The sequence below is a fragment of the Pogoniulus pusillus genome, chromosome 32 (assembly GCF_015220805.1).
Source record: "Pogoniulus pusillus isolate bPogPus1 chromosome 32, bPogPus1.pri, whole genome shotgun sequence".
Lineage (NCBI taxonomy): Eukaryota > Metazoa > Chordata > Aves > Piciformes > Lybiidae > Pogoniulus > Pogoniulus pusillus.
In genome coordinates, this window is record NC_087295.1 from 3888271 (window position 1) to 3900568 (window position 12298).

General features: G+C 47.0%; 1 long non-coding RNA gene across 1 annotated transcript; it reads left to right on the top strand.

The window, feature by feature from the left end:
- Window positions 1-755: 755 nt before the first annotated feature.
- Window positions 756-10445, top strand: LOC135189366 (uncharacterized). The gene is made up of 4 exons (XR_010308053.1): window positions 756-973; window positions 7012-7172; window positions 8832-8980; window positions 9583-10445. It is a non-coding gene; the product is annotated as an uncharacterized LOC135189366 (long non-coding RNA).
- The last annotated feature ends 1853 nt before the right edge of the window (window positions 10446-12298 follow it).

Here is a 12298-nt window from a genome sequence, read left to right on the forward strand (position 1 = left end):
CTTTTCCTTGAAACAGATGCATATCACACACTCACTGCTTGTTCACCTCAGAGAGACAGAAAAGCAGCATTCCAGTTGAAGGCTGTCTGCACTTCGTGTAACTCTACCCTGCAGAGAGATTCTTCTCTGTGTTTCAACTGGCTGCAAGTCTGGTGATTGTCACTGGAGGCTGCCAAGACAGTTCAGTGTGCATGGATGTGCACCTGCTTGTCAGGATGAAAGAAGGTGACTCTGTTCAGCTCCCACTTTTGTTAGGCTTCTGCTTTGGCTCATGAGTGGTAGGGATGTGACTGTGACATGTGGATGAATAGAGCGAGCAGCTGTTAGCAACAGGTCACTGGGCATGGGAAGCTGTTGCTGAGAAGGCTTGGTGAACATCATCAGGAAAGTGTTCAGACTTGATGAGAGGTGCAAATACTTAATAGAGATATAGAATCATAGCCCAGAACAAGCTCCCCAGAGAGGTTTTGGGGTCTCTTTCACTGGAGACTTTCAAGCCCTGCCTGGGTATGTTCCTGTGTAATCTGTGCTCCGGCAGAGGGGATGGACTCAATCTATGGAGGTCCTTTCCAACTCCTACCATCCTGTGACCCTGTGATAGAATCACAGACTATTTTTAGGTTGGAAGACAACTTTGAGGGTCATGTAGTGCAAGCCCTTAACATCTTTTGCTAGATCAGATCGTTCAGAGTCTCATGCAGTTGGATCTTGAGTCATGGTTTACAGTGTTCCTTCTCCCTTCCTTGCAGGAGCAAGGATCAAAGTATCACAGTATCACAGTATCATCAGGGTTGGAAGAGACCTCACAGATCATCAAGTCCAACCCTTTACCACAGAGCTCGAGGCTAGACCATGGCACCAAGTGCCACGTCCAACCTTGCCTTGAAGTGCCCCAGGGACTTGTGTCATACTTTCTACAGTTATGTCTGCAGACCAGTCAGGCAATATTTTTGCCCTATTTGCATGAACAGAGGTAAGCCACTAATGAAAGGCAACTTAACTCTGTGTTTTCTTGATATTTAGGTTTATCTCTGTGCCCATAGGCATCAGTCTGTGCATTGCAAGCTGGGTTAATGTTGTAAGGGAGATACAACTCACAACTGCCTTTCTTCAGCAGTGTTAACAAGATTTCTGTCACTGGGAGCCTGAAAGGAAACATCATTTCATAGATTCAGTCAGGGTTGGAAGGATTAACCAGTTCTAATACCCCTGCCATGCCCAGGGACACCTCACACTAGATCAGGCAAAGAGCCTCATCCAGCCTGGCCTTAAACACCTGCCATGGCAGGGAGGTTGCAACTAGATGATTCTTGTCCTCCCTTCCAAGCCTGACTGATTCGATGATTCTGTGACCTCCAGGGATGAGGCTTCCACCACCTCCCTGGGCAACCCCTTCCAGGGTCTCACCACCCTCATGCTGAAGAACTTCTTCCTAACATCCAGTCTGAATCCACCCATTTCCAGCTTTGTTCCATTCCCCCCAGTCCTATCACTACCTGACAGCCTAACAAGTCCTTCCCCAGCTTTCTTGTAGCCCCCTTTAGATACTGAACGGCCACAAGAAGGTCACCTTGGAGCCTTCACCTCTCCAGACTGAACAGCCCCAACTGCCTCAGTCCCTCCTCATAGGAGAGCTTTGGGAAGATGTCTAGGCATGATGTCAGGAATGGGTGGATATTTCAAGGCAACCAATACAATTCAAAGGAGAGGCATTAAAAAACCCTGTGTTTTTGTAACTATGTGGGACCTGCTTCCCCACTCCCATATGTTTAGCAGATCAATATTAGCTCCTCCACAGTCAATAGAGCTCACTGCTGTAAAACTGCTGTGTGCATGTTCTTAATGATTCATAGTTTTGAAACCCAGCCAGTCCTACAATTCAGCCCTTGCAAAGGCAAACGACCTCCTGCCAATCTGCCCTTTCTTTCTCTCATCCTGTGATTTGTCAGGCGCCTGCAGCCCATTAGCTGCCTTACTATGGTATTAATATGTGGCATAAGTATTCATAGCCAGATCTGCTGATAGGAAATCGAATGCTCTGGTAAACAACTGACTGCTTTTTTTCCATGACATCAACAACAAAGTCAGATGGGGTGCTGGAAGAGGCATAATTCCCAGGATCATGTTAAAAGATTACAGAGTTACGTAGATGGGGGAGGGGGGAAGCTGCTTTCAAAGCATTGATCAGGAATGCTTTGTCATTTCCAGCAGGCATAGGCCAGAGAGTCTTCTGCTCACACCAGGGATGTACAAACCCACGTGGCACATCACCACACACCAGGTCTTGCCCACCTTAAAGGATCACAGAATCAGTCAGGGTTGGAAGGGAACACAAGGATCAGCCAGTTCCAGCCCTCCTGCCATGGGCAGAGACACCCTGGGTGTGTTTAAAAGTCATTTGGGTGTGATGCTTGGGGATATGGCTTAGGGTGCACCTTGTAGATTAGGGATATGGGCTGGACTTGGTGATCCTGGGGGGCTTTTCCAACCAGAATGTTTCTGTGAAGGTTTTTGGCTCTTGCAGTAACAGAATATATATATATATGTATGTATTTGCTGGAAGGGTGCTTATGTTCTTATGTTCTGGAAAAGCCATTATGAAGTTATTGTCTTCTTTTAATGTAATTTAAACCCAGCTATGCTTTTATAGCATCAGCTTCTGCATCTTACTGCTGAGACAGTAATTTTTGGATAATTAACTTACATGTGTTTATCTACAGAGCCAGGGCAGCAGCAAGAGATTTGAGAGGACTGTTCCTTCTCTTTGCTCACTGATACAGGAGGAGTGGAACATCTGCTTTATGAGGAAGGGCTCAGAGAGCTGAATGATCTCTTTAGCTTGGAGGAGAGGAGACAGGGGAGGAGAATCTCATTAATGCTTATTGATCTCTAAAGGGCAAATGTCAGAGCTCTTCTCAGTGTCCACAGACAGGATAAGGGACAATGGACACAAACTGGAACACAGGAGGGTTCCACACAAACCTAAGGGTAAAATTCTTCCCTTTGAGGGGTGGCAGAGCACTGGAACAGGCTGCCCAGAGAGGTTGTGAAGTCTCCTTCTCTGCAGACCTTCAAAATCCAACTAGATATAGAATCATAGAATAAAGCAGGTTGGAAGAGAGCTCCAAGCTCATCCAGTCCAACCTAGCACCCAGCCCTAGACAATCAACCAGACCATGGCACTAAGGGCCCCAGCCAGGCTTGGCTGCAACACCTCCAGGCACGGTGACTCCACCACCTCCCTGGGCAGCCCATTCCAATAGCCATTGCCCTTGGCCTTGTTGCAGCAGAGCTGGTTTGAAGTTGCCCATCTTAGCAAAGTTGCTCCCTGAAATGGGTTGGGTTTTTTTTGGGGTGTTTCATTTCATTTTTGTTATTGTTTCTTTTCAATTTTGGGGGATTTATTTTGAACACATAAGATGACAACAACCTTGGTGTCTGCAAAGGCAGCAGAATAATTCTTCTGTGAAGCCAGCAGGGCTATAATGATCACAGTGTCCACTAAATGACAGCTCAGGGTGTGCACTTTAATCACAGCTGCTTTGGGTGTTGTTAGTCTTTCAAGAGCTAGACTCAGCCAAGTCAGGCAGTAATGGTGTTAATTCTGCGCTGCAGAAGTGTCTGGGAGCTTATTATGACCTTCTCCAATTTCCTCAAGCCTGATGCTTCAGATCAGCCTGGCTTTGCCTGCTCCAGTCAGCAGTCAAACAGGATATTTGTGCAAAAAAAACCCCAGCCCTTCTTGCACTTTGATTAGAAGGCACCAAAGAGTTATTAGAATTGGCTTTTTGTTCAGCAGGGATGAGAAAGCCACAACTGGTTGCTTCACACATGAGGCACAGGGATGAGTTCACAGGAGGTGAATACTTCTCAATGTTGCCAGCTGCTGCAATGTGAAGGGTGCTCTTTTGAAACCTTTTTTGCCTAAAAAAACCCTAATAATGAAGATGAAAGTTAGAGTGATGCCTGAGAAGCTGATCATTTTGCTGGAAGTCACCAGCCTGGGATGAAAGTTTATTCCTAGAATAGAATCACAGAATCAGTCAGGGTTGGAAGGGAACACAAGGATCAGCCAGTTCCAATCCCCCTGCCATGCCCAGGGACACCTCACACTAGATCAGGCAAAGAGCCTCATCCAGCCTGGTCTTAAACACCTGCCATGGCAGGGAGGTTGCAACTAGATGATTCTTGTGCTCCCTTCCAACCCTGACTGATTCTATGACCTCTAGGGATGAGGCTTCCACCACCTCTCTGGGCAACCCCTTCCAGGGTCTCACCACCCTCATGGTGAAGAACTTCTTCCTAACATCCAGTCTGAATCTACCCATTTCTAGCTCTGTTCCATTCCCCCCAGTCCAAGTATGTTGCCTGTCACCTGTTACTGCTGAGTAAAGAGCCTGTCCCCATCATACCCACTTCAATTACCTGCCGTGCTTAAATGACCTCTCCCAACCCTCACCAACCCCAAAGGCACCTCTTATCTGCCATCTTGATAGGTGATTAATGACTTTCCCTTCCTGAAACAAAGGTGAAAGACAAAAGAGAAACAAGACAACCCAGAACAGACTTTCTCTCTAACCTTTCTTTCACCTCAATCATTTCAGGAAGGAAAACAGGAATGGTAATAAATGGTTCAGTCTTCTCCAAGCAACATCAGCTTTGCTGGTGCCCTGTGTTAATTACCTGAAACCCAGTTAAATGAGTGAACACAACCTGCAAAGAAAAAGTCCTTTTCTCTTGTCAGGTTGGGCTGGTGGCAAAAGGAGATTTCTTCAGTGCTTGCTGACACAGTTAGCATCGTCTCCTGTTGAGAAAGTTGCTTTGTGCAGGCCAACCCAGCCCAAGAGCAAGCAGCACTTTCCATGGGTATGATTTCAGACCTCTCCACTTGTGCCCTTGGAGTTAATCTCAGTCAGTCCACAGTGATTTACGGAGCAGCTGCTGCCAGACGTTCGTGTTGTGGTCACACTTTGGGCTCCACTGTTACAAGACTCTCAAAGTGCTTTACAGTCTTAATTCATTTACCTTGTCCCGTGTTTAATGGATTTTTAGCACCCTTGTCCACTTGTTCTCAGCCCTCAGTAGCACAGATGAACACAGATCCAATCAATCACAGGGCATGCACTTAGGTTTATGCCATTGTATTTGAGCTAAGGGCTGTAAATTGGTCCACAAGGTCTTCCTGCTGCCCTCCTTCCTCCCTCGGGCAAAAACCAAGCTCCCAAACACATCTTGCCTGCTTGAGTGGTGATTTGTCATCCTTAGTGCAACTGCTTTGTGGCTTTTTGGTATGCCCCAAGTCTCACTGCACCATTCCCACCATGGTGGGAGCTGCCTCTACTTCTCAGCACCACTTGGGCCTGACTAGGTGAATGCCTAAAGTAACCTCAAACCTGTGGTTAGCCATCTCATGGCTCATCTTTCAGCATCCCAGTGCAGCTCTGTGCAGAGCTGATGATCCCATTCCAGGAAGAAGGGCCTTGGGGTGCTGTATGAGCTTGGAAACAGAATGCCAGGAAGCAAGAGTGACATACTCATTGTATTTAAGAGTAATTCGTGGCCCTGTTCTCCAGTCCTGCTTGGACTTGCACTGTTTAAAGGCAGCTTCAAGTGTGACTTTATTCTCACCTAGAGTATTTTGGATGTGCTCACAACAGTTCATTTTATATTAGGCTGTATCTGGTGTGTGGAGGAGGGCATCATGTGAGATGGGTAGCAGATGTCCCTGGGAAAGCAGTGAACCCTGAAAGCAACACCTGTCTCATCCTTCTCAGGCTCTCAGATGGTAATTACATTGCCTACTCTATAGCTCATTAGCACTGACAGTTCTTCCTTCCCATGCTCCCAAGACAGTGGTAGAAAGGCAGTTCCACTAAGCAGCTACTGAATCTTCATCTTTCATGGAGAGATTTGAAGGCTACAATATTGCAGTAGTTGCTGCTCCATCTGCTTGTCAGGTCTTTCCTTGCCTAGTCTGAGAGCAAAGCTACAGTGATGCTGCTTAAAAGAGAGTGAAAGCTTCCTTGCAAAAGCACAATGGCTTTGAAAGCTGACTCTGAAAGTGGTACTACTCTGAAAGCCCAAGGGGCATCCCTTTGGTTTTCAACTTAACCCACATAAAGACCACTACCTTATGATGCTGAGAATGACCAGGTTGAGTTTGGAGGTGGAACCACTCTATAGGAACACAAGCTAAAAAAAGACCATTCCCATTATTTCCACTATCCATGGCTGCACAGGTCTGGCAGGCAGTGGAGCTCACCCACAGCAATAGCACTGCAGGCAAGAAGCTGTGATGCCTGGGCCCTGTTGCATGTTGTTCCATTAATTGCTAGCATTAGATGTGACTGGTGTGCTAAATCTATGGGTGGATTGAGCCACTGAAGCAGGAGAATACTTAAAGAGCTCTTAAAAGTGAAGAAATGATGGAACTATCCTCTCAATTAGCAGTTTAGTTTATGTCACTGAAGTCTTAAAAGTGAGTTCATTGCTATCAGGTGCCTGCTCCAGCAGCTGAACTTGAAGCTGATAGGTTAATTGGGACGATTGGCTGGGGGCTGGTGCTGGGCATCATGGAGCAAAGCAGACTATATTGTTACTTGTTTTTTTTCCAGCCCTTACTAACATCAACCAATCCAAAATAAAAGCCAGTGGGGTTTTGAAGAAACCAAGCTAAAAACCCATGGCCTGTGAAAACAAGATGGGAAGGCACTGCCTGGGCACAGCCTGGGAAGCAATGCCTCCTGCACAGCTGCCATTCACCCTCTGAAACAGTAGTGCTGCACAGCAGCTGAGACCTTGCCTACAGCCAAGGCTTCATTTTTATCTGCATGGAGCATGTTGTAGAACCTGCCAGCTTTTAGTTCACACAGGATACAAAGGTGGTCCCAATGAACACTGCACTCAGGCTTGCATCCCTGCCCATGGTGGTGGGGTGTTGGAACTAGATGATCCTTGTGCTCCCTTCCAACCCTGACTGATTCTGTGTCCCATTGCACTTCTGCTGTTTAGGTGGAAGTTCAGCATGAAGACCTTGTGGAGTCTCTGAGGTGTTTAAGGAGCAAGCAATGTGGAGGATGGCAATGGTCTTGGTGCTGCAGTCTTCAAGAAGAAATCTCTTTCTTCCAGTCCCAGCCTATGAGCCCTTTTGCCTCTCTAAGGAAAGCAGTAGGGTAAGTCTTGAAGACTTAGGTACTGAAATTAAACTGCTTTTTCTGTTTCTTTCCTAAAGCACCTGTGTGAGTTGCTTTCAGGATGCCAGCACAGCAGATTTTCCCTGCCACTTGCACCAGTACTTTCATAGAATCATAAAATGGTTTAGCGTGGAAGGAACCTCAAAGATCATTCAGTTCCAACACCCTGCCATAGGCAGAGACACCTCCCACTAGAACAGGTTGCTCAAGGCCTCATCCTTGAATACCTCCAGGGAGGGAGCAGCCACAGCCTCCCTGGGCAACCTGTGCCAGTGTCTCACCACCCTCACTGCATACAACTTCTTCCTAACAGCCAGTTTCAATCTCACCTCTGCCAGTTTAAACCCATTCCTCCTCATCCTGTCACTAGAAGACTCTGTCAGTAGTCCCTCCTCAGCCTTCCTCTAGGTCCCCTTCAGATACTGGAAGGCTACTGTAAGGTCTGGAAGTCTTCTCTTCTCCAGGCTGCAGAGCCCATACTCTCAGCCTGTCCTCAGTGCAGAGCTGTTGCAGCCCTCTGAGTGTCTTGATGGCCTCCTCTGGACTCGCTTTAACAGTTCAGTCTTTTGTGTTGGGGGCTCCAGAACTGCACACAGGACTCCAGGTGGGGTTTCAGGAGAGCAGGGTGAAGGGGCAGCATCCCCTCCCTTGCCCTGCTGGCCACACTGCTCTTGCTGCAGCCCAGCACATGGTTTGTATTACATCAGCTTCTAGGGAGAGCACAGGACTGTACACAGCTCTACAGACAAATTAACACAGATAGGTTAGAAGCAGTATAAATAAGTTGATGAGTAGGAGTAAGACAGCTTTTGTCTTGGGCTATTTTTCTGTATTTACCATTTTATTTACATGGTAAAATGCTGCAGACTACAAACACTGAAAAAAACCCAACCCCTGTTTCCTTCAGTATCCTTTTCTAGCTCATCTCAGCACAGTATTCACTGTTATTTTAGCTCCAGTGCCCTCAAGTGAATCACTTTGTCCATGGTTAGGCAAGAAACTGCACACACCTTAAAGGGCTTTTCCAACCTATGCAATTCAGGGACTATTTTTATGGAGCAACCTTCTCTTTGCAGTAAAATAGCCTGGGCTTACTTCTTGCCTGTGCAGCTGATTCCTCATTCCTGGCAGGACTGTGCTTCAAATGGCTTAGTCAATTCAGTCAATAGTAATGTGGACGGCTGTGCTGAGGTCACACAGACCACATGCACCCTCAGCTTCATCTCCCCTGTGCCTACTGATGTAGGATGATGTACTTTAGGCTTGCCTGCAATCAGGAAAGAGTGGCAAGCAAGTCTGCTGTGGGTGAGTAGGAGTCTGATGACACTCGTTCCACTAATTAAGGAATTCACCTCTCTGGGTTCTACTGGTTTCTGGCTAAGTGGTCTAATGTGGTTTAAAAGCCCATCCATGACCCTACACTTCCTGCAGCAGGAGTGAACTGCAAAGCATTTTGCTGTGCTGCCCATCTTCAGAGCAGACTGCAGCAGGGCTAGGCCGGGGGGGCTGGATGCTGCCCAGTTGGAGGGCAGTTGGTTTGCATTTGGGTCTAGCCAGCCCCTACCCTGAACATGGAGAACACAAATGAAGATCATTGCTCTCTTGCCTGTCCTTCTGATTGGGTATTGCTGTTCACAGCATGACAGAGGGCATCTGCTGGCAACTGTTATTTACCAAAGGAAAGCCTGGGGCCAGCCTTCTGGGGCTGTCTGAAAAAGAGGTGGCTGAGGGAAGACCTCATCATTGTCTACAGCTACCTGAAAGGAGGAGCTGGACACTTTTGACAGGTAATTGGTGATGGAACAAGAGGGAATGGCCTCAAGCTGTGACTGGGTAGGTTTAGACTGGCTATTAGGAAAATCATTTCCCAGCAAGAGTGGTCAGGCATTGGAATGGGCTGCCCAGAGAGGTGGTGTTATCCCCAACCCTGGATGTGTTTAGAAGTTGTTTGGAGGTGGTGCTTGGGGATATGGTTTAGGGTGCACCTCGTAGAGCAGGGATATGGGTTGGCCTTGGTGATCCTGAGGGGCTTTGCCAACCTGGCTGGTTCTGTGATTCTGCAGTGGTGAAATTCCCACTGTATCCTAGATAATATCCACATGGCCAGTGGCAGGAGGAGAAAATCCAGAGAGGGGAGACCTTTGCAGGACTGAGCACACAGAAACAAGGCAGCATTTAGAATGGACATGATTGGGAGCATCTCTTGCTGATGGCTTTAGTGAATGTTCCTGAAGGTGGGAAAATAGCAGAGTGTTATGCAAAGAAGCCAAGAAACATACACCTCTGTCCTCCTTCCAACTGTCACATAGTCTTTATTTAGCAGGATATTAAACTGAAACTGAACAGCATTTATCTCCTAAAATTCAATCTTTTTTTTTTCTGAACACAGGTCAGATAAAGTCACTTCCATCCTCCATCTGAATTCCAGCTGCTTGCTAAGGCAGGATCTTCTGCAAGCTGCATATGGTAGGGAAGAAATTAAAGCGATAGGATCCTTGTCTGGATTCAGAGTAAGGCATCCAAACCAAAGCTGAGAAAAACAACCTGGATTCAGCAAAGTGCTTCAGCTTTAAGCATGCAAACAGCCAACGAATCACATGCTTAAAGTAAGACTCAGGTATGTGCTTCTTGCTAAATTAGGCATAAATGATATCTACATATCAAATGGCAGTAAAGGCCCAGTAAAAAGACAAAAGTAAGCCTCCCCCCCACCCCCCACCCCAAAGAAAAGATAACCAGGAGAGCTTTGGTTCAGCAGCAGTGCTGTCTCAGATGTAATGCAGTCCACAGCAGGTCTGGTTTGTTTTCATTCAGTCACTTTATTCTTTATTGCTCGGTATCAAAAAGGAATCAAACTGACATTGATTAAAGGCCATTGTGAGTTGCAGGTAATATTCAGCTCATTCTCCCTATAAAGTGATGCACATGGTTGGGACAAACTGAAACCAGAGAAGACTGAAAGAGGAGGGAATCACAGTATGTAAACAACAGCACACAGCTATAGGTTAACTCGGGTTAGCCTTTGTCCACTTGGCAGGCCTGATCAAAAGGAGCTAATGTTTGAATCCCAATAAAGACTTTGTGGTTTGCCTTTGAATGGCTGAGAAATCAAAGAATCTCACAAAGCAGAGTGGATAAATATGTCTCTACTGCTGTTGCTCCTCATCTTTAAGGCTTATCAGAGTCCTCTGCCTTCACTCTGACCTTATTGGTTGCTTAGGAAAATCAGCTGAACAAATACTAATTGCTTGAACTGGGGGAAAAACAAACCCCAAGCCAAAGGCATCTCTAAATTGCTGATATTCCCACAGAAGATGTGAAATCAGATACTAACTGGTGTAACTCACTGGTGGTATGAAGGACCACGTCTCAGCAGTCGACACATTGCACCTTCCTCCTCTGCAAGTGAGTGATAGGTCTCGGGAGGCTGAAGCCTCATCTGCGCAGTGAACTTCTGGTGATGAGCACTGGTTTCAGGTAAGATCAGCTACTCAAACAGGGCAACCCAACTACTGAGACCTGGCTGCACCATGCATGGACAGGTAGGAGCAGGGCCTGGGAGGCCAGGCTGAGAGAGCTGGAGCTGTTTGCTTGGAGAACTCTCCAGGGAGCAGACCTTCTGGTGGACTTTCAGTGTTTAAAGGGGCCAAGAAGAAAGCTGAAGAGAGATTTTTGAGCTGGGCTTGTTGTGACAGGACAAGAGGGGGGGAATGGTTTTGAAATAAGAGGGAGATTTAGTCTGGAGAGAAAGAAGGAATATTTTGAGGGTGGTGAGACCCTGTCCCAGGTTGCTCAGAGAAGTGGTAGATGCCACATCCCTGGAACCATTCCAGATCAGGCTGTTTGGGGGCTTTGATAAACCTGCTCTAATTACAGATGGCTCTTCTGACTGCAGGTGGGTTGGATTGGATGACCTGGAATGGTCTCTTTCAACCCAAACCACTCTGTGAGTCCGTGAGATTCAAAGGGCCTCAGCATACAGAAGCAGGACAGGTAGTTTGATTGAAGAGACAGTGTCAGTGTTGCACATCAGCCTGGCAGCATAAGAATTGCTTCTTGCAGTATCAACTGAGGACATGAGTTTGGGGTTAATCAAAGTGAAGCCTGGCATTCAGGCTCAAGCTGGTCAAGTAAGGCATGAATTCAGCAGGGAGCTTTGGGAGAGGACTTAAACAGCTTAGCATGTATTATGACTTAGAGCTTAAGTGTATTTAGTGCAATTACACCCAATTAAATACTTGGAAATTAGGTTCCCTGTCTTTAAACATCATAAGGCCCCTGCTCTACAACAGGATTGACACTGGCTGACTTGCATAATTTGGCCACGGTCCCCAGGTCCCACAGACTGCTTTGCAGGTACCAAAAGGTCCAGATAACCAGAAGGTGTTTGAAGAGAGAGGCTTACGTGGGCAAACCAGAGCTGCCTGCACAGCCTGGCTAGGATGGAGAAGATCTGTGGGATGCTCAGGGTGGTTTATGCCAAGGAGGAAATCCTGGCAGTGTACTTACTGCTGAACCTGCAAAACTTGGATTTAGCCAGCAAAGAAGACACCTTTGGTGAGCAAACACAATGTGAAGACGCTGCCCTCCTGCCAGCAGTTTTGGATCCTGGTGGTTACAGCATTTTTCAGTCTTCCAAGGCTAAGTCAGTTGGTTTATTTCTTTATAAATAGCATTAATATATAAAATCTTTTAAGTGCAATAAACAAGGGGGGGGAAAAAAAAGAAACCATACAAAAAGGTTTCAAGCCTGTGGCCCTCTCCCAGCATTTTGCCAGCAGATAAAGGTGCAGGAGACAAGAGAGGCTTCCAGGCAGGCTTGCCAAGGGTAGGACCAGCTGTTTTGGTGAGCTATGAGAGCAGCCATCGCAGCCAAGGCAGGCTGAGAGCTTTTGTTCACGGACAGAGGAGACAGAGGACACAGGAGGTTGCTACTCTTTCCTAGGGAAGATTGCACAGAAGAGAAAGCTGCCAGCTTCCAGGGCACAGTGCATGTTCTCGGACCAACATTCCCAGGGCCTCTCCAAACTGCTTGGCTACGAGACGAGAGGGCAGGGCTAAACGCTTCAGCCCACGGGCAGACACCAGGGGCGGAAGTGGAGGAC